This window comes from Pan paniscus, chromosome 3, assembly GCF_029289425.2.
Source record: "Pan paniscus chromosome 3, NHGRI_mPanPan1-v2.0_pri, whole genome shotgun sequence".
In the NCBI taxonomy this organism is placed as follows: domain Eukaryota; kingdom Metazoa; phylum Chordata; class Mammalia; order Primates; family Hominidae; genus Pan; species Pan paniscus.
Genome location: NC_073252.2, coordinates 178,291,082 through 178,317,295, shown reverse-complemented (window position 1 = coordinate 178,317,295; position 26,214 = coordinate 178,291,082). Strand labels below are relative to the sequence as shown.

General features: G+C 37.1%; 1 protein-coding gene across 1 annotated transcript in view; it reads right to left on the bottom strand.

Moving 5' to 3' along the window:
* The window catches only part of TENM3 (teneurin transmembrane protein 3), a 2,735,422-nt gene that overhangs the window by 2,232,234 nt on the left and 476,974 nt on the right, over positions 1-26,214 (bottom strand). Inside the window, exon 3 of the mRNA XM_034959455.3 lies at positions 22,060-22,097. The gene's annotated coding sequence lies outside the window, so the exon portion shown is untranslated. The remainder of the gene's footprint in view (positions 1-22,059; positions 22,098-26,214) is intronic.

Genomic DNA, 26,214 nt, shown 5'->3' with positions numbered 1-26,214 from the left:
TATTTCTTTCTCCAGAAACTCTTCACTCTTTATGATATTCCTGTATTTTTTTAAATGACAGAAACTTTGGTATTTCTAAAAAGCAAACAAATAAATGATACTGACCTTCTAATTTAACATTTTAATATTATAGAAAATGAAACCAAAGTTAATAGGTTAAATTATTTTCTTGAGATCTTCTACTTAAAGACAGAAGCAAGATTTGTTGCTCAGTGATATGCATGTGTGCGTGTGTATGTGTGTATGTGTGTAAATATATAATTGGGTAGGATAGGAGGACAAATATGTCCAAAAAATACAGTAATTTTCTCTACATTATTATTTTCAGTTGTTTTATAGTGTACTATTTTGAATCTTACAATACCTTTCCTGATGAAAATGCAAATAAATAAATAAATAAATAGATGGAAATAAACTCTTGTATCATCTGTTCTTTCTAATAATCCTACACTGTAATAAAATTTTGCCTTTAGAAATTTTTGCTCATAAACAAAATATAAAGAGTGTTTGTTAAACACAAAGTCCCAGGTGAGTCACAAATTTAGGACAGAAAGTTGAAACATTAAAATACAAACTGAATAGGCAGTTTTAACAGCATGTATAATTTCTTAGACTTATTTTGAATCATATTCCATTAACATCTTTGTTTTATTTATTTAGGACTCTTAGCTGAAGCTTTGTTCAGGGTGTTTTGGTTCATGACATCCTAATAAGTCCTTTCATTTCTGAATTTTTTCTTTCCTCCCTCTCTTCCTGAGATGTGTGTAATACTTCCTCTACATTGGACTGCTAAATTCTGTTTCTGTTGAGATATCTGCCAAGCTTACTGACTCATAGTCCAAACGCCTTTACACAGAATCTGTCAGGGGAGAAATAATCCTAGAGAACCTGCTACCAGAGCCTCATTTTAGAGATAAAGAAAGAGAAACCAAGATGTTAGCTGGAATTAGCAGAATAAAAGCAGACTTCAATCCAGAACGTTTTCCACTACATGACAAAATTAACTCCCGTACATGAAAAACGTGTAAGTCATATAAACAATAATGTTTTACTGATGGACAGTTTTTAGTATACAGGTTAAAAATCTAGACTTTAATTTCAGTCAGCCTTGGTGAGAATCCGCATTCTGTAATTTACTTGTAAGTTTTAGCAAGTTTTGTACCTTCACTAAGCCTCAGTGTTCTCATCCGTTAAGTGAGGACAATAGTTCTTAGCTCAGAGCTTCTATGAGGGTGGGATGAAGTGATATTTAAGTCACTTAGTTTAGTGCTTCACACTGAAAAGCACTCAACTGATTTCTCTAGTAGAAGTACATTTTAAATGTTTACTCTATTGTAAATTGAACTCTTTGCTGTTAAAAATCATTATCAATATTTAAAAAGCCAACCTCTCTATCTGAATTATCTAGAGAACGATCAATGTAATATTGTTTTCTATATCCCTTTACTGATAAAAATCACAGTTTCATTTTCCGCCCAAAGGTACCTTTCAATGTTCTTTGGTTGGCTCAAGTGATAAGGACTTAAGTAGACTTCTGCAAGAAACAAATTTCTAATAGGAATGTTTTAACTAATTATCTGAGGAGCTATCAGGAAGCCTGGAATCTGTAAGTATATAAATGAAGAATAAAAGATTGAAAAGGACAAAAATGTATCAAACAGGAAACTGATACCTACATGTAAAGTAAAACTCCTACCTAAATTGGCATGGGTCCAATTTGAGAGCAACAAAATGCCCTGAGAAGGGAGGGTGCAGGCCCTGAACAAGCATCCCTGCTGTACGTCCACACCTCCTCTTTCTGGACTGCAGGAGGTCTCAGTTCTGGTAGAGAACCCTGAAAGCTTATTGGGAATTGCTTACTCTCAAAAAGCATGAGAATTCCTACCTAAATGGGAGATATTTTTGCTCTTCTGCTCTTAAGCTTAATATAAAAATAGGGTGTTATACATACATGTTAACTGAATCGGGTGGGGGGAGCGGGGAGGGATAGCATTAGGAGATATACCTAATGCTAAATGACGAGTTAATGGGTGCAGCACACCAGCATGGCACATGTATACATATGTAACTAACCTGCACAGTGTGCACATGTACCCTAAAACTTAAAGTATAATAATAATAATAAAATAAAATAAAATTAGGTGAGCCTTGAAAGCAAAATGAAATATAAAAATTTTCCCCAAAATTTCTAATATAGCTTGACACATCATTAGTAGAAATAAAGAAAAGGTATATTTTTAAGGAACAAGTGAGTGTATAATTAAATATTTAAACAGAAATAAATAAACCTATACATATATAATAATTCAATAATGACATAAGAAATTTTTAAAATAGTTTTATAATCTAGGAAAAATCCTGGCTATTTTAGAAGATAATTTTATGACAATTTAGATGTCATTAAAAAAGTATATGACTAAGGACAAAAAACTTCTTGTCAAAGTCACAATATTTCTAAAACGTAGGTTTGAATAGGGTGCTATTTACAGTAGAATCTTGAGGCTTTAAATAAATCTAATGGGCTTATGTTTCAAACCATACCGAGTTTCAGATTTTTAGCAAATACTTTCAAGTGACTTATTTGCAACCCAATGATACCAATAAATTCCTAAAAAGTTTATGCTCAGAGTGATCTGTGCGCAATGATCTCTCATTATTTATCTTAATTGGCTTTATCTCCTGGTGCCACCATCGGAGATCTGTCACCATAGAGATGCATTTAAGGTGCCAGCAGGAGAACAAGTGGGTTTAATCTCTTTACTTTACTTTGGTAACATATGAGTGTTATTAGAAAATAATTAAATTAATTATGCTGGCCAAATAACATAGGGCATTCTTGTATCAACTTAATCTTGTATTTCTGCTTACAGAGCTCACAGTAGTTTATAGTACTTGACACGCATTTTTTTCTGTAAGTAAAAAAAAAAAAAAATCTAAAGACAGATAATCTTTTCTCCAACTCAAGTGCTACCAAAGCCCAAATCAATATTCTGTAAATTAATAATTATTCATTGTTTCTATGATTTAGACTTTGTTAGCAGGCATATTCAATGTTCAGTCTCGGAGACGACTTTGTACAAAGAGAGAGAAGACGATGGGAGAATGGTAGCAGGCACTGTGACCCTTCCAGGCTGGACAAGGTTTCTCACGGTGCAAATAGGAGCCTGAAGGCTGTGGAGACAACTGCATATGAACTTTCTGAGGGCAGGAAATTGTGGCTTACAAATATACTTGGCACATAGAATGGGTTCAGTGTGTGTTTATTGAAATAAATGGAGACAATAATGACTCAGTGAATAAACCTGTCTAATCTAGGGGGCGGGGGGATAACAAAGGCACTACTCCCCTCAGCCACAGCCAGGTGTGGCAGCCTTCGTTGCTGAGAACGCTAAAACTCTGCCCCAGATCTCTAATCCTGACCAAAACATCCTATCTTCTCGACACACAAAAAGATATTATTCAAGTGTTTGTTTAGGACATGGTTTAGAGACAATGTGGCTATGATTTATGCAGACAAAACCTCAGCTCAGCATTTTTTGCATTGATGTTTCTTGTAAATAGCAATAAATAACACCAGCAATAATTATTAAGTAAGTGACAGGGAAATCTTTTCTTTATTTACGAATTATTGGAGTAGAGCTCCCCCTTAGCTCCCCAAAGCAAACGTGATAGACTCCAAATCTGCCACTTACCCTTGCATGATTGTTTGGTCACTCCCTCCCCATTTGTTTTTATTTTCCCAGCTAGTTAGTCATGTGTAATGATGCTTCTTTGCAACGATATTGACCACTTCTCTCTAGTGTGTAAAAAACAAGCCCTGTCAGTGACGGGCTGCAATTGTGTCTCCTTAAATCATTCTGATGGGATCACTGCATTTGGCAACAATCAAATAAATACTCAGTTGCTTTTATTGTTTGCTAGAGCAAAGTAATATCTTTAAATGAGTGCATACTGTAGTTAAGGCATTAAATGATGGGCTATAAAACATGCATTGCCTGTCATTTATTCCCGCTATATTTTGTGATTCCTAGGGTTACTTGTTTGATGCATGGGATAGTTTGATGGTTACTATTGATTCATTTGGATCTAGCAGTAAAGTCATGAGATAGATAGAGGTAAGGTCTGAAAATGATAGTTTTCTGAGCTACATTTAAACTTCAAGCAGAAGGATGCTCAAAGAAACAGGAGCAATAATATAGTTCTTTTTTCTTCCAAGTAGAGTATGCATTGAAGGGACTGTGTCAGAAGTTATAACAATGTGGAGCCCAAGATGGGACTATTGTGGTCTTTGCTTTTTGGAGCAAGATAGCCCAGGAACCTGATGAGGCAATTTCCTGATGCAATTCTTGAACCGTCCATTAGGAGGCTCTTAGTGTATTTGTGTATTTTCATTTTTACGTAGTCATAAGGAACTAAACAAAAAGTTAAAAACAGGTGATAAAAAAACACATGGCATGGGTCCAATTTGAGAGCAACGAAATCCCCTGAGAAGGGATAGTGCAGGCCCTGAACAAGCATCCCTGCTATATGTCCACACCTCCTCTTTCTGGACTGCAGGAGGTCTCAGTTCTGGTAGAGAACCCTGAAAGCTTATTGGGAATTGGTTACTCTCAAAAAGCATGGGAATTCCTAATCTGGAGCAGCTTTAACCCTACTAATAATTTAAAGATTAGGAATGGTCATTACCTACAATATAGGAATGACCCTAGAAAAGTTTGGTGGAGGTGGCTTGATCTTTTCTTCTCAACCATAGCAAGGATGTGCCAGGGTATTCTGTCTCACTGCCCCAGTTAACCTCAGGAATCTAACTTGACCCATAAAGAAATGGACACATTCTGTTTCCTGACCCTGATACTAGTAGCTTGGAATAGAGGGTTCCCCCATATTGGCTGTCAATATGCCCAGTTTATGGGATCTTAGACTAAATATATATACCTGTCTCTCCCAGGCATTGTTTGCAAACTCTCATAGTACCTATTTTTGACACTTACTCTAGCTTCCAGTTCGACATGAAGAGGTCTAATTAGTTGTCAGTTCCTGGGTATTACCTACTCCGATGTCTCCAACTTCTGAATAAAGTTCTAATTTTTAAATTACACTAACAAACAATGCTCTGTGTCTTACACTATTTGAATAGAATGGGTGTGTATAATCAGTGAGAAATATGCCACTTAAACACATGCTTTGAATCACTAGTATATCAAAAACATTGATGTATTATAATTATACATACAAGTGAGGTATACTCTAGGAGCTCTATGATTTAGAAGTCAAAGTGCAGTATCAACCATACAAAATACTGGGAAGTAGTGTAAATTGCACTAAATGTATAGTAAGAGAGTTTTGATAAGCTTCTTTCATAAAGAGGGGTAATAAAAAATTAAGGACCTAAGTTTCTACCGTGCAAAATCTAAATAAGAATAAATTAAATACTGTATTGTGCAAATGCCATTCTTTAGTGATGTAAATCCATAATATATTGGTAAGTTGCCTACATATGGTGTTTACATACACAGACTAAGGGTGTCATACAAGATGAAGGACAAGCAAATGAAAACAAGTGAAATTTTTAAGTCTCCTGCTATGACTTAAGCATTCCATTAACTTCTCACTCTTCATTTTTTTTTTTTTTTTTTTGCCCCCAAGCCCCATCTTGCTGGAGGGCTTGCCTGTAACCACAAAATTGACTAAAAGTTGGAGTAGTTTCCATATGCTCACCAAGCTGATAGGAATGTCTGGAGGAGAGTGTTTGCTTGTCAGGAATGCTGCAGAAAGAAATATATTTTGGGCATCCTCAGCAAGAAATGAATATAGGTTTTCTAATGGAAATATCCTTATTGTGACAAATGATGGTTTTGTGCTATGGTGCATTGTGAATCAAGTCGTCAAAGTGAAGTGTAAACAAAACTTTGGGTGCAGAAGATAATCCCTGGAGTACAGTTTAAAAAAAAAAGGTAGAACTTTAATTTGTGTTTATTTATTTTTCAGTCCTATCTTTTTGACTTTCTATTTTTACAAATGTGTTATAATGCACACAATATATTAGGATACAATACCTGCAAAGGATTTATAATATATAGAACATGTATTCTTAAAACATTTTACTAATAGAGTTCCAAGAAAGCTTGGCGACTACAATTGATATACATACAGATACTATGATTTATATGACAGTGTTAACCTGCCTTGTGGATAGGCTGAAAATTCTTTCTCCCATTTATAACAATGACTGTGGGAATATTCTTTGTAAATAAGTCATTAGTATTATGACCTCCATATGAACTCCTGTTGTTCACCAATGTGTATAGTAGGAACTCTTGAAGTCCTAATAAGAAGAAAGTGTAAATTCTTACTAACAACCTCTGATTCCTGCTCCCTTTGGTATCTCAGATCAGTTTAACCGGCCATTATCCAACTGGTGGTTGGATCTATACCCTCTATCTCCCACGGCTAACTCATACATCATTTCAAAAGGGCTAGCCAGAAAATTGTAACTTCTTTCTAGTGAGCCGCATAATGATTATATCTCACATTTTTACAGCACCTTGCAGTTTACAACGCATTTTCATATCCATTATCTCATTTCATATATTGCCCACAAGCCTCTGGCTTCCTGGGATTCTATCATTCAAATCTCTCAGCAGTGACTTCAAGCACCACGCTTTTCAATAATGTTGGGTTTTCTTTTATCTTGCCATTCTCTGTCAATTTTACATCCCTGAAGGTTATGAGTTTCCTCTCTTATTTTTTTTATTTTATTTTTTATTTTTTTTTCTGAGACAAGAGTCTTGCTCTGTCCCCCAGGCTGGAGGGCAGTGGTGCGATCTCCGCTCACTGCAAGCTCCGCCTCCCGGGTTCACGCCATTCTCCTGCCTCAGCCTCCCGAGTAGCTGGGACTACAGGCGCCCGCCACGAAGCCCGGATAATTTTCTTGTATTTTTTAGTAGAGACGGGGTTTCACCGTGTTAGCCAGGATGGTCTCAATCTCCTGACCTCGTGATCCGCCCGCCTCGGCCTCCCAAAGTGCTGGGATTACAGGCTTGAGCCACCGCGCCCGGCCTCCTCTCTCATCTTAAAAATTCATCTCCCCTCCATGTCACACTGAACACAGCAGGCGGTCAATCCACACTTGTTGGATGGTTGGAGTCATTACGGGTCAGTCTGGCTTCCTCCGGTCGGGCAGGCTACTCACCGACTTACTTGAATCAAATGGCTCCTGAAACCCCACAAAGACTTCTCTATTTCTTCATCATTCCCCAACTAGCTACAGGTAGTTTGATTTTCTGAAACACAGAATTTTTTTCCCAACATTGGTATTTACTGCACATGCTTTATTCACATCTCCACATCCAGCTTTTCTAGGAATGTTTATCTATGCTGCAGAGCTAGAGTTAATGTAAGGAGGTATTACAGAATGTGTAAGTCCGTGGTTTATGTTGGTAGTGAATTCTGTTTGGCAACAATTACTTATCATTCAATCAGTATTGATTGTGTATTTGACAAAAACGAGCCAGGTAGTTGGTGTAGAACTTAGATAGTTGGTGTTATACTGTAGGAAAGGCTATTCCCAAATAACTGTAATACCAAGCAGACTGCGTTAAGTATCATGAAAGACAGTTTGAATGTGTTTTCAAGTTCAAAGGAAGAAAGAGTACATTCAATTAATGCTGACAAGTTTAATAACAATCACAAGGGTTTAAGAAGTTCCTATTTATGCACAACATTTGTTAAAAATTAAATTAGTAAAAGCAAAAAGATTTAGTCTCTGTGTTTATGAGCACATTATGTTTTAATAAAAACATTAAGGGCATAAAGAGGAATCAGTATTACACACAAATACAAATTAATTGTTAAAAGTAGTAGCAGAGAATTGAAAGTGATAAAAATTTAATATTTCTCAAGCTGTCCCTCATTACTTTCAAGTGATCTAGAGACGTGATTCCTGCCCACATCCCAGTACAGTGGAGAGTCATAAAAAAAATGGGTAACATGGGAATTCTATTCTATTGAGCAGCCCTAGCATTTTGTTCAAGGAGTTGTTAGGACTGTGGTTCCCTTTAGCAAGATGTGGCTTCAACATCCATAATTCAACTTACCTGTTCATTGAATTACAGTGATTCTGCTGAGAGGTGTGGCAAACACATTCTCCACAAGAAGACATAATGACAACACAGAGAATGTTCTGAAAAAATTGCTTGCCAGCTTTCAACACTCTGTCTCAAAGACTGACTTCAGGGATACATGTTTTCGTTTTAACCACTTTCCCCCTACTATTTCTTAAAGCCACTGGCTCAAAATTTAGAAGACTAAGATAATGAGAACTCTCTCCTGTGTATTTTAGCTATTTAACTTAAGATGGTTAACCAGAATTTATACTTCTTTAACATTTTATGATGAACCAGAAATGCCGATTTTAGCTCCCAACCACAGGTGAACCTTTTGACAAATGAGTTTTAGAAAGTGTCATGCAGATACTTCTGCCTTTTACAAATGTGCAGAGAAAAAAATCATAAGTACATGGGAATTGAACTTCCTTGGTATATAATATTTATGCCTTTAGGGTACAGAAAAATTGGCCAAAAGCCAGTTCCTAAATAAATATTCATTGATTCTACCCTAAGGGCACTTGTATCATATTTTACTAATAAGGATGTTGTTTATAGAGGTGGCATTATAAAGAGTAGAGGCTAACGATATAGCACTTTTATTATCTTTGGTTTCTCCTGAAGAAGAGAGAAAGAAATTAAGAATGTGCATTTTGTTGCCTAAATGAATTGAAAAAGTCCCCAACGTGTCAAAACAAATAAATATCTATTAATTAGTCTATGGTTGAACTGTAAGAATGTTGACGAGGCTGGAGTGTTTCTGGGGCTAAATCTAATTATAAAGGCCAATATCCCCTTGAATGTACATTTACATCTGCATAAGTCATCTGTTTAAAATGCTATTATAAAATTACTTACTAAAACCTTTCTGGAAATTTTGTATTTGAGACATTATTTCAAAGTGTCATTCTCTAAAAGCTTCTGAACTGATTGCATAGGAGCTTCATTTTTGTTCCATCCCGTTCTCTGAACAAAGTTGTTCTTGTTTAGTTAAACGACCATTTGGCAGTAAAACTTCCAGAGTTTCAGCTTCCACAGGTGTTTGTTTTATGAGAGGAGCCCCAACTGCAGACTGAAATAGGGCATATTGAGAACATAGATGATATTACACAACCTTCCTTTGCTGTTCTTCAACACCAGGAAAATCAGTGTCAGTCTGCCGCTGAGATCCCAATGGCTTTGGAAGAGGAACAAACTTTCCTGAGTTTTGAAGGTTGACGTCCACAGGAGCAACCATACTCTCCTATAAAATTTTCCTTTGTACCACCATCAAAGACAATATTCTGTACTGACTCAGTGACCGTACCACAGATCTCAATCTGTCCGACATTTCCCACCTTCTCAAATAATACACAGAGGTGAGATCTGAATAAATTTTAAGGAGCTAAGTTTTCCCTTTGGATAACAAGAAAAATAGATTATGTCAGGATTGCAATGTATAATTGTTATAATATGCATGAAGTTATCTTGATTTATATCTACAAATAAATAAATTCCCTGTTTTGAAGAATTACTCAGTTAGTTGTATTAATTATACTATATTATAATCAGGTATTTTTAGTTTTGCAAAGTATCTTTTCCACATTTGTGTGGTTTATACTTAGGGTAATGCTGAGCATTAGATAAATTAGATGTGGAGTTTAGTAGTTCTCAGATCCTGAAATGAGCTGCTTGCATATAAGGAACACCCATATTCTAATAATATGCAGGTTGTTTGGACCCAGTACTGGGATTAGAATCTAGTTTCCTTACTTCTGGCCAAAACGTTTTGTTGTGGTTACTTTATTTATTTATTTTGTTATTATATAGCATCAATTGTTGTGTTGTCACATGGCATAAAGCAACATAGTTTAACAGTTTATAGTTTTAATATAAACTAAAGGTAAAATCCAAACTAGAGTAAGTCAGCAAATGTTGAGTGCTATGATAGGATTAGCACCACACTAGAGGCTACAAAAAATAAAACTCCACCCCAAGGAAGATTGTTATCTAACCAGAGGAATACGGCAAACATCTTCAGATATCAGAAAATGTAGTTCAATGAAAAATTAGTATTCACGCACCATCTAAAATAGGGGTTCAGAAGTGGGAGATAGATTTAGAGACTGCACAGTAAGATTCATGGACGACAGGCTGAAATGAGCAAGCTACATTTTAGCATCAGTGAGTACAGCATGCTTACTGGAAGAGAGGGTCATGCAACGGATTAGGAGGTAAGTTTGCAAAGGTAGGCTAAGGAGGAGACGCACTGAATGCCATGGTAAGAACTCTGGACATAAAAATATTGGAAGTTGTTGAGCAAGTGAAAAAAAGGTATGGAAGTGTTACTTTAGCAATGGCAAGAATGATAGTATGGAATAGATTGGCAGAATGAAGGCAAAATGGTTAGACATATTGCATTAAGGTAAAAAATGATAACTAAAGAATTATGTGCCACACTTATTAATAAGAAAGAATATGTGAACCTTGCAGATGTTTCCCTCTAGTAGAACCAGAGGCCAAGAGGAACCTAGTAACTCAAACAGATCTTTCAGCAATCAGTAGAAGAGCTCTTCACATCTTCATAGGGTCAACTTGCTTAGATATTGAATCATCTTGCCAATTCCTTCATGACCCACAGTGAAGCCTCATACTTGTTCATTTCATTCCTTATGTTCTCTGTGTAGTATCTTCTGGTTTTCTAGACACTGCAGTTAAGATTAATTTGTTTATTTATTTATTTGTTTATTTTTGAGATAGAGTCTGGCTCTGTCGCCCAGGCTGGAGTGCAGTGGCACAATCTCGGCTCACTGCAACCTCTGCCTCCCGGGTTCAAGTAATTGTCCTGTCTCAGCCTCCTGAGTAGCTGGGACTACAGGTGCATGCCACCACACTTGGCTAATTTTTTGTGTATTTAGTAGAGACAGGGTTTCACCTTGTTAGCCAGGATGGTCTCAATCTCCTGAGCTCGTGATCCACCTGCCTCACACTCCCAAAGTGCTGGGATTACAGGCATGAGCCACTGCGCCCGGCCGAGATTTATGTTATATCAAGAAATTCAATCATCCCTCAGTGTCCATGGGTTCTACATCCTCAGATTCAACCAACCCCAGATTGCAAATATTAAAAAATAAAAACAACAATAAAAATAACACAACAATAAAAATAATAAAAGGCTGCATAACAACTGTTTATATAGCACTGACAATGTATTAGGTATTATGGTTAGAGTAGGCAGACAGTTAGACATGAGTGGGACATGGGGGGCATGAAAAAAGGCAAGTCTGGAAAACCTGACACCAGAAACCAGAAACCTGCATGCTATGGATGACCAGACAAGAGGGGAAATATCTGCAGAAAGAAACACCCCTTAAGACGCCCAGTAATTGCTCACTCTGCAGTTAACTTGTCAGAATGTAGCTACCTAAATGCTGATAAGGAGGGGAAGAGGTCAAAGGAGAAACTCCTAAGATATACAAAGGCACAGTAAGTGCAGATTTAACTGCTATGAGGCTTTCCTGGGGTGGCAGTAATGAGCAACACCACCACTAGGTAGAATTCGTATCCAACACTGGGCCTATGCAGGTGCATCAGCTGACAGTAAGGGGGAATCCCACAAACCTGGGATGGGAACTAGGTGGGGAGAGGTGGAGACAAGGCAGCAGCGAGAAAACTAGATAAAGAAAAAAGATGGAGACTTAAGACAGGGGTGGAAACTTCAAGAAAAATCCGACGTTGTAAAAACCGAATGCCGATCTCTCAGGGCTGCTACTGGCTCATTCTCTTTCAGCAGCCCACTCTGCCTCGTCTTTCAGAGTGTCCTGTCACTCTAAATCAACTCTCTGCTATTTTCCTTCGATAAATTCTCCTCTTTGGCTAAATTGTCTCTTGGCTGAATTCTTTCTCCCAACTTAGATAAGAACCAAGATTTGTGTACTTCCTGGTAACATTGCAAGTAATCTAGAAATGATTTAAGGTATATGGAAGAATGTGCATAGGTTATATGCAAATAGTCTTTTTTTTTTTTTACAAGGGACTTGATTCTCATATCTGTGGGGGTTCCTAGAGCCAATTCCTCAAGGATACCAAGAGACCACTGTATTTGTATGTACCATAGCCACATTTTCTGCAGACAACCCTGAGCTACTTTTGAAGAATACATCTATAATTTAACCTTCACACTTAATGGCTAACTGAACACATGGAAGAAATAGTGTTGGGGAAAAGATATAATTCAAAAATAAATATGTCTGATCCTGGATAGTGAGAGAATAACCAATATTAAGTGTTTCTCAAAATTTAGTAAAGAATATACAAAATACCACAAAAATGTTATCACACTTTTTATTAAAGTGCACTTAATATTGTTTATCTGCTTATAAACAGCAAATTAGCCCTTATAAAATTGAAAAAGTACCCTCAAACTTTAAAAATCTGTAAAACCAGTACAACTTAAAGTAACCGTTTCAAGCTCTTTACATAAAAATGCAGCAAATCGTGTCACTCACAGCAACATGGATGAGCCTGGGGTACATTATGTTAAGTGAAGTAAGTCAGGTACAGAAAGATAAACACTGTATGTTCTGACTCATATGTGGACCTTAGAAAAGTTGATCTCGTAGAAGTAGATAGTAGAATAGTGATTACCAGACGGGGGGAAAGGGTAAGTGGAAGGGGAGATAGAAAGAAGTTGGTTAGCAGAAACAAAATTACAGCTAGGCAGGAGGAGTAAGTTCTAGTGTCCTATAGAGCTATAGAGTGATCACCATAAACAATAATTTATTGTAATTTTTCAAATAGCTAGAAAAGACAATTTCGAATGTTACCAACACAAAGCAATGATAGTTTTGAGATAACTGATATGCTAATTCCCTTGATTACATATTGTTTACATGTATCAAAATATCACACTGTAGCCCATAAATATGTACAATTATTATGTTTCAATTAAAATATATATATTAAAAACATGTAACTTTCCTGTCTGAAAAATAAATAAAAGAGGCATAATATATTATCACTGATAATGTTGTTTAGAGGGGACTAAATGGCAACTTGCAATATTACTAAATTTTAAAGTGGAAACTTTTATAAATTCCACTTTGTATTATTTGTCAAGTAATGACTTAATTCTCCCAACAATTTTCTGCATTCTAATGACAGTGAAACAGGTGATTCCAGCTTTCTTGGCTTCAGATGGCTTTAACTTAACGTTAACACTTTATTTAACTGATTTATCTTTCTCTCACTCTCTCTCTCCCTGCCCCCTTATGGTTTCTTACAAACTATAGCAGTACAATCTGAAATTGCATGGTAGACAGTATTATAAGGTGGTTAATCAGGATCCCATTAGCATTCATATATCAACATATTTAAAGATTAATGAAGAATAAAAACACAGAGATACACACTTAATCATAAAAATCTCATGGGAAACTCATGAACCCCTGAAAATAGGTTTGAGGGTGTCCAATTTCTGGGAAAATCAGGTTTGAGAAACACACATAAAACAGTGAAAGTCACAAAAAAAGAGAAGTATTTTACATTTTTGTTTGTTTGTTTATATTCCAGGAGCGATGATTAATTTTCTTTGGGCTAAGCAGAGGTAGAAATGACAGGAGAACATTTTCAACTAAATGATGTATATGAAAATTTTACATTTTCCTTGTAAGAGTTGCTGCCTCCAAACACACATTTTCCTCAGTGAGAGCAGTATTTATAATATATATAAAACACTCCAGATTTTCGTTCTGTAAATCTATTCTTTCTGGGCTTTTAGCCAAGATGTAGGAACATGCTGATAACTCAGGTGACAATTTCTATATCACCTAGGTCATTATTATAGTTACAAATGGAATATTTGAGTTGTATGAAATTTATAATTCCATTGAACAAAAAAGGAGGGAAAAGCCTGACTTTTTGCATTATTTGCCATTTATTTCAACTGCAGTTCTTTGAGAGTGGAAGATGGGCGTCTACATGGTTTGAACAATAACCACAATAGTTAGACTTATGTTCTTGCCAGTGGGTGAAAAAAAATCTAAGGGCATCTTCAACTCTTAAGTAAATGTGAAGTTGCTAGAGGACACTGTTTCCTCCTTAATCCTTCAAATACTTGAATGTGGTTCATAGTTTTGTCCCCAAATGCTCTTGGATATGTTCAAGTTTCCTAGGTCCTCTGCTGCTCCTTTAGAAACCCTGTGTTTCAACCATACTGGTGTAAGCAGATTTTTTTTTCTGTCTGATCTCCTCTAAAGAGGCTATTGTGAGTCTTGCTCTGCTAAGCTTGAGATCACTGTGGAGATACAGAGATGGGCAGACAAGGAACAAGTGAGGAGGTGAATAAGGCCCAACAGATAGAAAGTTCTGAGCTCAAAGGCTGAGAAGCCAACCTTAGGTCTTAACTCCATGGGACAAAAGAGGGGGAAGGGGACAAATGATAACAACTTTTGTGTTCTGAATGGGGAAGAACTGGTGTAAAGGATGAGTGAATTAGAGCCAGATGCAAGCTGAAGGCGTTTAGGCAGATGGCCCTACACAGCACAGAACAGCCCGCTAGTAACAAGGCTTCTATGGCTCACGTAAACATGGCCTGGTCTCTAGGCATAAGGAACTCCTGTTGCTAATTAAGAAAAGTAGGTTGCACTTTGGGAGGCTGAGGCCGGCAGATCACTTGAGGTCAGGAGTTAGAGACCAGCCTGGCCAGCATGGTGAAACCCCATCTCTACTAAAAATACGAAAGTTAGACAGGCACAGTGGCTCATGCCTGTAATCCCAGCACTTTGGGAGGCCGAGGCTGGCAGATCCCTTGAGGTCAGGAGTTCAAGACCAGCCTTGCCAACATAGCAAAACCCCATTTCTACTAAAAATAAAAGAATTAGCCGGGTGTGGTGGTGCATGCCTATAATCCCAGCTACTGGGAGGCTGAGACAGGAGAATCACTTGAACCTGGTAAGTGGCAGTTGCACTGAGCCAAGATCACGCCACTGCACTCCAGCCTGGGTGACAAAGCAAAACTCCATCTTAAAAAAAAAAAAAATTAAAAAAGAAAGAAAAGTAGGTTGATGATCTTATGATGGAGCCTGTGTAGCGTGAAGCTGCTAGAATGTGTTAAAATCATACTGAGCAACATGCAAGGATGTTCAAGACATACTGCAGAGCAAAATCAGAAGTAGGCAATCCAAACACGTAAACAAAGCCTGGAACATAAATGGAGGAAATCCTCGAGCCTGGAGATCCAGTGTCTCACATTTTCAAGCAGTAGGACTTTCAAAGTGACTGCAGAACTGCTTGAGGGAACACGGAGTTAGCACAGCTAAAGAATGGTAGAGTGTTTCTTTGATAATAAATCTGCAGCATGAATAATAAAATACCACTTGGAAATACTTCCATTAGTTCACCTCTGGGAACTTATCTGAAGGGACTAATAGAGGTTGTACATATGTACAGAGGTTCTCCTTATGACATTATCACTAAGAGGGAAAACTAGAAAACAAGATGAATGTTCAACTGTGGTACACGTGTAGCCTGAAGCTGTTAGAATGTGATAAAGATGATACCGAACAACAAGCAAGGATGTTCAAGACACATTGTAGAGCAAAATCAGAAGCAGGCGATAAAACCACGTATAAACTGCAGTACGAGTCAATGTTCCAACTAGGAATGGATGGCACCTCCTTCTTATTAGGATAATTCCCAGACAGTTAAAGAAAGGAACCATTGATCACGAGGTCAGGAGATCGAGACCATCCTGGCTAACGCAGTGAAACCCCGTCTCTACTAAAAATACAAAAATTTAGCCGGGCGTGGTGGCGGGAGCCTGTAGTCCCAGCTACTCGGGAGGCTGAGGCAGGAGAATGGCATGAACCTGGGAGTCGGAGCTTGCAGTGAGCCGAGATCGCGCCACTGCACTCCAGCCTGGGCGACAGGGCGAGACTCCGCCTCAAACAAACAAACAAACAAACAAACAAAACAAAGGAACCATTGATAAAGGTGTAGGTGGAATGTTCCGAAAACCCCAAGAAGTTCCAAAGGAAAATTCTTACCGTGCCTAGGGTGGCAGGGACAGACAAGGGGCAGTTCCTACAACCCAGCAGAGAGTTGCTGAGGGAAGTGTGCCTGGAGGGGAACTGAGAACTGTGGCCAAGGGACACAGACAGCTTGAGGTGATCTTGGAGGGAGGGAGCCAGAGAAAGAAACCCTGATCTCACTCTCTTATCTCCTTCTCATCTCCCTGGCTATCTCTCTCCCTGACAGACAAAATCCAGACCCAGAGAGACCTTGATGCCTCTCAGGACAGAGGGCGGGATGGGAAACAGCATATTTAAGAAAGGGACTTGGAATACAGTAGCCCCCCAACTCACTGAGGGCATACCTTCCCAGACCCACAGTGGATGCCTGAAACCACAAAGAGTAAGCAACCCTGGCCGGGCGCGGTGGCTCACGCCTGTAATCCCGGCACTTTAGGAGGCCGAGGCGGGTGGGTCACGAGGTCAGGATTTTGAGACCAGCCTGACCAACGTGGTGAAACCCTGTCTCTACTAAAAATACAAAAATTAGCCGAATGTGTTGGCGCATGCCTGTAATCCCAGCTACTAAGGAGGCTGAGGCAGGAGAATCGCTGGAAACCGGGAGGCGGAGATTGCAGTGAGCCGAGATCGTGCCACTGCACTCCAGCCTCGGTGACAGAGTGAGACTCTGTCACAGAAAAAATAAATAAATAAAATAAAAATAAATAAATAAATAAATAAAAATAGTATGGAATCCGATATTATAGTATTTTTTTCTATACCTATATACCTATGATAAAGTTTTACTATAATTAGGCACAGTAAAAGATTAACAACAATAGCTAATAGTAAATTAGAAGAATTATAAGTATATACAGTGGACCCTCAATATCCACAGGTTCTGCATCCTTGGATTCAGCTGACCCCAGATTGAAAATAATCCAAAATGTTTTTTAATTTAAAAATTTACAATTATAAATAATACAAATAAAAATACATTAGAGCACTTATTTACATAGCATATGCATTGTATTAGGTATTACATATAATCTAGAGATAGCTTAAAGTATACAGGAGGATGAGTGTAGGTTCCCAGACCAAGACTCACAGTGATGATGCTGATGGCTGGATGTCAGAAGCAGCCACATCAGTGACTAATGGGTGGGTAGTGTCTACAGTGTGGCTATGCTAGACAATTGGATGGCCCAAATGTGAGGCAGGACAGAGCAGGATGGCATGATATTTCACCACGCTACTCAGAATGGCACACATTTTAAAATGGATAAATTTGTTTATTTCTGGAATGTTTCTTTTAATATTTTCTGGACCATGGTTGACCACAGGTAACGGAAACTGAGTAAGGTGAAACGGCCTGCAAGAAGAGATTAGTCTATATCTGAGCAGCTGCCATAACATTGATTACGTATAAATAAATGCATTAAAAGTCCAGTTGAACACTGGAATGCCAGTAGTAGTTATCTCAGAACAATTGGATGATGGTGAAATTTTGTCTTCTATAAATTCACCATAATCCAGGAGCTGCATTTGATGCTCTTTCTATAACGAACGTTCATTGTGGAAAGAGAAGCTTGCTCATATTTATTTTATTGTATAATTCAAGTTGTAATATCTATACCGATTTTCAATATGAAGTTTTTGTACTTATGGTAATTATTTAAATTAAGAAAACTAGTTCTTGGGAATTCTGAGGAGAAAAAGGTGGCCCAAGCATGCACTTTAATCACTCTCTCAAGTGGTGTGAGGCAAACACATTTAATCTAAGGTAAATGTATAAAAGTAAATGTGTGATGATATGTGGAAAAAAGGACCGAATGCTAAATTTTATTCTATAGAGACGAAATTCATTTAAAGAAACCCAACATTTTATCTGGTTTTCTATGCTTTACATATTCACCTGAAATAGTGATATAAAGTTCGATCTCACAAATATGCTAATGACCAAATTGCCAGTGAAAACATGTCAAAAGTTGGAAGTTATAAAGAAGCAGAGAGTTTGATTCAGAAATGAAATAGAGGTACCATGGCTCAAGAGAACTAGGTACAATATCAGAATTATCAAAAAATGAAATAGAAATGCATGTGTGCCTTTGGCAAGGAAGTCAACAATACATGATGTAGGTTTTAAAAAATATGTGCAAGCAGGACATTCTAGATGTAAAGAAAAAAAAGTCTCTGGATTTTTCAGTCTTCTAGGAAAAACTGCACGCTAAAAAATAAAATTTATTCAGAAGTGTTAACTTTAGATTTGAATGCTTCTCATATAGTTGCAATGCTCACAATGGACACCCCTATCCAACTTCTAACCTATAAGCCTAGATAAACTCATCACATGCTACTTTTATGATCATTTTAACATCAGTGTGTGGATTTATCAAAATTAATATAGGATTACTGTTCAAAACAATCAAGAAGCAAAGAATAAACAAAAACATCCATTTGTCTGATTGGGGAAGAAATTGTTTTGTGATTAGTAGGTATAATTAGTAGGTTTTGGCTTGAGAAGAGTGAGGCAAACCATAAGAAATTTAGGCTCACATAGATGATATGATGAGATAAAAAAGGTATTTTCTGAAAGCACTAGAATCCAGCAGTAACTTTTCAGTAAAAATAGAAAATAAATCAAGAGAAAACTACAAGATAAAAAATCAACAAATGTCAAAGACTTTCAATTCTTTATTATTAAAGCACTTGGAATGACATTTAAGGGTCAATTAACAAGTTCTCAGGGCAATCTATTGTCCTTTTTTCTTAGTCACCAGGATTAGTTAACTATGCCTGGCAAAATGTGACATATAGGTCTTCTATCATTTTTCCCAGAACTTTACTAATGTCACATATACATTGCATTATTCAAGCAGAGAATTCCATTTAAAAATGAATCTCTCATTTATCACTTGTAAACTATCTTCATTTTTGGCTTTTTGCTATTAAAACACATCAAGCTCCCTGTCAACACTGAGTTTATTTTGGCAAGGAGCCTGGGGAGGGCTGGGCTATTGAGGAGCTGAGTCACATTACCACATGCAGTACATTTTGTCTGGTTTTCTTGTCTCATATTTGCATATGCATGAGTAAATCCATAGAAGGAAAATAGCACATGAATTGCTTTTACGTGATAGAATGACGTCGACAATTTGAACTGCTTTGGGTGTCAGAAACCCCAGTATTAACCGATGTTCTGCCGAGTTTAGCCAAGTCATGTCCTTCTCTGTTTCCTGATCAGAAACACAAAAGTCGTGATTTCCCCCAAACTTAACAAAACTGTTTGGCTCAGGTGTATGAGAATTTGTGATAAGCAAAACATATAAATTATTCTTAAAATTTTGAAGGCAACTAAAAAATCAAAGGGGTTGGAGAATAGTACAGAGAAGATTTAAAATAATGTGTTCACAATTTTCAGAGGAGAACTAGATATCAATTTATGTCCATTTGAAATTTTTTATCTGCAGTGGGAGAAAGGGGAAAAAGAGAAAGAGAATATTTACGTGAAGCCTTGTATGCATGTAGAAGCTTTATAACAAGCATGGAGAGGAAGCAACCTTACTTTTATAAGTTTACAGGGCTGCCTGGGAATAACTTTGGGCCTCAAATTATTCCCCATACCAAAGAGATCATCATATTCCCTTGTATTTAGGTTAAACCATTACAAAAGCTCATTAAAATGTAAATACTACCTTGAAAGGCTATTGAAACATTTTCAGTCATGTAGCTATTCAATTACCCAGCAGAGTTTGGAGAGAAAGGATTGTAAGGAGATGCTTTCCTAAATAGAGGAATAAAAGAAGCTAGAACAGGGCCCCAGTTCTAAGCTTTAGTATGTAGTACAGAGGACTAGGTCTCTGGACAAGAAATAGCCTAAGTAAGGGCACTGAAGAGAAGACAAAAAAGGAAAGAAGTATTTAAGATTCATAAAGAGTTTACTAAAATGAGAGTTGTTTGCATTCACAAAATGCCTGTAAATCAATCTCATGGGTGTATACTTTGACACCAACAGAAGGCAGCATCTTTATACAGAGTTTAGCAAGATATTATGTTATGTTTTATAGATGTGAATAGTCTACCAGGTTAGTATATTCAAGGCAAAGTTTATATACATAGAAGAAAAAAAAAAGAGACAAGCTTACCATAAAATTATAGTTTTATCAGATACAGCAATAAGGAATTTGTCTAAGGCTGTGTACACAAGATGAGATTGACTTTTAGGGGAAAGCAGGGAACCAACAAATCACTTGCAGCATGTTTATGGCAGTTGTGCAAAATAGGTATTATTATATTCAGTCTGAAAACTCATTTAAATGTCTCAGAGGGGTGAAGTAACTTGCCTGAAGTCACACAGCAAGTAAGAGCTGGAGGTAGGTCTACAAGTGAGTTCTAACTGATCCTCAAGTCTACATTCTTTTTACTACCCAGTTTGTATAGGAGGGGAAAAAAACTTTCGAAATGGTTAAATTTTTTACTTTTCTTGATTGTTTTTCTGCAATGTAGTCTAAACCATGGCTCTCATAACCTGTACATCATATATTTACATAGCTTAAGATTAACTTATAAAAAAAGAACTTCGTTGTAATTCTGTCATAGTTACCAACTTCCATGACATGGCAGAATTTGTGAATTGTACTTTTAAATATAATTCTTGGTAACTTACTTAACAGAATTATGGGCTCCTACCGTAAGAGAGCAGGAATTTACAAGTAACAGACGTGCTATTTTCAAAATGCGAAGTGCCTGTAAAATACATTGCTTTGCTAACTACATAACTAGCTGTGATAGTTAGCATGATGCTAATACATCAAGCTAATACACCAACATTACCTGATAGCAGAAATACAACCCCGTAAATAAACAATTATTAGGTGGAGGAAAGAGTTATAATTTATTAATTTACTTATCTTGGCAACATAATTACACACAGAGTTCCTCCGTTATTATAAGCAGAAGCTGAATTCAAATGCCCTAAAGGCAAGAAGTTTCTCTCGTTACAGCATCCAAAACGTATAGAAGTAAAAAAGTGATGATACTCAACCAAGAGGTATAAACAAGTGAAACTTCCAAGCTAGAGCAGTAATAGAGATTGATGTTTGCCATGGATGCTGTAGAAGGGTGTCTTCTGAAGACATTCACCATGACTTGTTAGAGAAACAAAAACTATACCAGGAATACAGTAATTAATCACCCCTCTATGTTTTCACTGTCTGAATCAATGCTTAGGGAAAGACAAGCTGAGAAATAATACAACGAAGTAGTCATTTTTGGGTACATAATAAAGCACAAAGTGTTCTCTACTTAAGCATTTAGTTTGCTTTCAAACATCACAGAATTCTTGAAAATTTAAATACTAGATTGAGTCAGCTCTAAAATTTAACTTATGGTTGAAACTAATACATTGCAAAATTTGAAAATATAAATGTAGTCTAGTCAAAACTGTACAGTCCTTATTGGTAAGTAATATCTTTCAGACACAAACGTTTTTAACTTTCAAAATGTACAAGCCCATTCTCTGACTCCAATTAACCAAACAAATAAGAAAGAAAAACCAGTAAAACAACAACAACAACAACAACAACAACAACAACAAAAGCAAACTGTGGCCATACTCTAAGTTACTGGCAATTTCCATGAAAATTATCTACTTCCATCCAGAACTGAAACAAATGTGATCAAACTGAACGGTGTTAGTTGTATCTTACTTCAACAGGTATTTCTTTTAAAAATCACCAGGTTAATTAATTATTCTTACTAAAATAGAAAACTGTGCCAGTTTGTCCTTTATACTTAATGTCAGCACCACGAACGATAATCTGGAGCTTAAGATAATTAATACTATATATCCTCGCCTTTGAACAACACAGCTGTCAGCCATGGGGCTTTAAAATTAATAGGCTCTTCAAAGCTATAAATCAGAAATGATGATAATTTTATATAATACCTCTTAAAAAGGCACTTACCTTTTAAAAAGGAAAACACACTTCTGGCAGCAAATTGCCTGTTAAAATAAAACATATCATTTATTGGTATCCAGTAAATGATATAAAGAATGATGCATTGTTATACTAAGCACAATTACAGCACAACTTTAAAAAAACTTTTCCTGACCTCATTTAGTTTCTTTTTTACCCAAAAAGAAAATCACCTCCTTGGTGGTAATAATTAAACGCTTTTCTGTTCATTGCATGTGCATTGAAACCACAAAAGCTAATGAGTTTCATGTCTGAGAGCAAAAACAGAAATTACGGGGCACATTATCCAGGTCATGGGTATAGATTGGAGCATATTCCACTCAATGTCTATAATGAGAAGCATGTGAATTAAGGTCTATTCCAGAAAATTTAAAGGTTAGGTGTCATAGAGAATTTCATTTCTACTAAATAAAAATAAAATACCACTGGGTAGAAGTTATTAATATCAAATATACTCTTTTCAAATATTACATTAGTTATTTGAGTTCCTTATATACTTTTCACTGTGCTGCATTAACGTCCAAGAGATTTTTATTTACAATACCTCACAAATATCACTGAGATAAAATAAGGTAAAATCAAGGTTTCATGCAATGTATACTTGAAACAAGCTGGCCAGAATCAATAAAACATTTAATCCCAACCAGAGGAAAGGAGGGATATACTGGGTAACTAGAAGGAGAAACAGCAGCAGAAGAAACTCTTTTGATTGTTTACTTTCCCGTAGGACCTGAATTGGTTTTCTCAGAAGTGAAAACCAAAAGTATCGAGTATAATTTCCTTAGGAACTCTGCTTTATTTGCATATGCAAGACTACGCAGATGCATTTTTTTCAGCTGTCTCTGTACGTCACAAATGCTGACGTTTGAGTTTCTCAAATTACAGAGAATTGTTTTTAACTTTGTTTTATTGTCTCTTCAAAACAAGTAAAATCCCAGTGCTTGCAAAATTGATAAGTGTAGATACTAATTTGTAAACAGAGGTAGATGATGTTGCAAATTCATCTGAGTTAACTTGAGTGTTAAATTGTCAGGACAGCAAAATTGCTTCTCACTCCAGTCCTAGACTGACTCTCTAACAAGATTTAGAAAGGGGTCGGGTGCTCAGAGATGGATGGAGTGGCGGTCTGGAAATTCTCTTGGCTCCTTGGGAATGGCTCTGCTTCTGAGCAGACCTTCCTCTCCTGGTGCCCTGTCTCTCATATTGCACTCGTTGGAACTGCATTTCCTCCCTGATGGTGCCCTCTCAAGCAATTAAAGGCAAAACTGACTAATAGTAAATGAAACAATTAATACAAATTTTCATCCGTCTACAGAGATGATTTTAAGATGTCTCTTTGCTTTGATATAAACAGAAGCATTTAGGGCAAAATAAATCTCTCAAGTTTTAGTTCCGTTAGTTCTTGAAAATAAACAGTTTATTACTGAACCAGCACACAAAAACAGTTTTCTTCCCCCACTACTGCCACAATAGCTGAATTTCCACAGTCTCTCAAAATGGCTATTACTTTAGCTTGCTAAGAGTCTTCACAATTCTCTCGCTATTCATGCACCTAACCCCAACCCTAATCCTTTATCCACACAGATGTTGAGTGTTTTTTTTTTAATAAGCAGGTATAATCAACTTTCAATCCTACCTAACTATTGCAACATTTTCTTTTTATCGCTCATTTGAAAATCCTTGACATGGTCTCCAAGACTTGTTCAGAACCCTGCTGACTTCTCTGTTCTAATTTCCCCAGCACCCTCCTTACTCATCATTCTGCAGAGACACTGGCCTTTCTTTTATGCTAAAATGTGCATCCCTATTTCCTTTCTCAGCCTTGGGACCTTAGCAAATGCGAGAGCTGAGAAAGTCACTTCCCTCATCTAATTCTTGCTCTAACTTTTGAATCCCAAACATCCTCTCATTAAATAATCTTCCTCGAATCCTAAGCTGGATCCCTTTTGCAATATTGTAGTTGTCTTTTGCTCAGTTTTCCATTTTCAAGCATTGCAGAGACAAATTCTGACCTCTGCTTAATCCCCTTTTGGATAGAGTGGACATAAAATTTATTGCTCACACTGGAAGACTTTTGAGATTAAAGAAGGAAGTAAATGAACAAGATGCTAGCACACTAATGTGATCCAGCACTGGGCTCGGCAAACCGGGGGCATATGGTCAACCACTCTGTGGAGGAAAAGTTACCATTTCATCTTAAGGCTGCCCAACATGACCCAAAGGGACGAGATGCAAGCAGCTGATGAGCTTTAAAAGCTGATGGCTACTCACATGACGTGTTATACAAACAGTCAAAGTGTGAACAATTTTTAGTGTTTTTCCCTGTTGTAAACAACTATGATAAAACATTTCCCTAAACAGCTCAAAGTAACATCACAACAGTATGCAATTAATGCATCAGGTTATAAATAGCTGGACTATAGCCCAAATCAAGGCCACCAATTAAGTGATATCTGGGCTTCATTCTGTGCAAGCCAGGGCTGTCATTTCTCAGTCTTGCTGCCAACTTCTCTCTGGTTAGAAGCACATTCCTATCCATCAGCTTCCCAATCAAGGGCTGCGGCAAATGACCTTAACTCTTCTACCTGAGTGCGCTGGTGATAGACATAAGTTCAGTGGAAGAGAGGTGGCCATTTAGCTCTTCTAACAGCTTTGCAAAGTCCTCTTTGAAAATATTTTAGGGTGAGGCGTGAACACTATTTTAGTGTGAGGAGAAGCAATAGACCCTTCCCTTCAGAAACTGATCTTCAAATGAACTATCCACAGAAAAAGATAAAGAAGAAAAAGCTGGGAGGCCAGTTGTGGTGGCCCATGCCTGTAATACCAGTGTTTTGGGAGGCCAAGGTGAGAAGATCACTTTAGGCTAGGAGTTTGAGACCAGCCAGGGCAACATAGTGAGACCCCCATCTCTATAATTTTTTTTCTTAAGTCAGCTGGATGTAGTGGCACACGCCTATAGTCCCAGCTACTCAGGAAGCTAAGATGGAAGAATTGCTTGAGTTCAGGAGTTTGAGGTTACAGAGAGCTATGATTGTATCCCTCCAGTCTGGGTGAGAGAGTGAGACCCTGTCTCAGAAAAAAAGAAAAATAAAAGAAAAAAAAAGAAAAGAAAAGAAAAAAAGAGCATGAGCATTTCAATTTTTGAAATGTACCACCTTTCTTGACATGTTCAATACTTCTGGGTAAGTTCATCTCCTTTTGTGAGAATGTGTGTGTGTGTGTGTGAGAGAGACATAGGAGTTATTGGGTGTGCAAGGTAACTTATTTTTCGTTATTTGGAGGTCGAAGGAAAGAGTGAGTGGTATTTAATCGGACAATCAGACAGTGACAAATGGATAGGCAAAGGTCAAAGATATGGGGCAACCTCACAGCCTAGAATATTTCCAGGGTGCTCACTTTGCCCAAATTAGAGAAAGACTTTGAAGGAGGCAGGAAATAATTCTGGAAGGCCTAGATCAGTATGCTGCTTTAAGATGATCCAACTTTTTAAACAGAAGAAATGTGGATCATTTTAAAAAGGCAGGCTGGTATATTTCTGTTTTGGATAATCAAGTTAGCAACGTGGCGGATGGCTACACTGAATGAAGCAAGCTGGTTAAGAGACCTTTACATTAACCCACAATTGAAATGGGGAAAGTCTTAATTGACACAATGGCCATGAGAATGTAAAGAAAGAGAGAGGCTCCCAACTTATTTGGAAAGCATAATTGATAGTTTTAACCATCTGAGAACAGAAGTTTATAGAATATCTTTCTGATTTGGGGCTTAAGTGACTGAAGCACCATTTACTAACACAAAGATCATAAGAGAAACAAAAGGGGTGCAAAATTAGGGAAGGAGAAAATAATGAATTTGTTTTCAGATTTTTTAAGTTTTGGATTTTTCAAGTTCAGCAAAAATCTCAGTAGACTGGGCTCAGCACTTTTATACACATTACTCTCATTTTATAATTGAGGACATTAAAACTAAGAGATCCTATGTGTGTTATCTTAAGGCTTTACAGCTACTATGTGGTAAGGAAAGGATTTTACTTCAATTCCTTGACTTGAAGCTCCATCCCTGCTACAGAACTGGCTGGACAGCTTTTTAAATTATACCTGTCTACCACAGTTTCTTTATCTGGAAAATAATGGTGGTATTTCT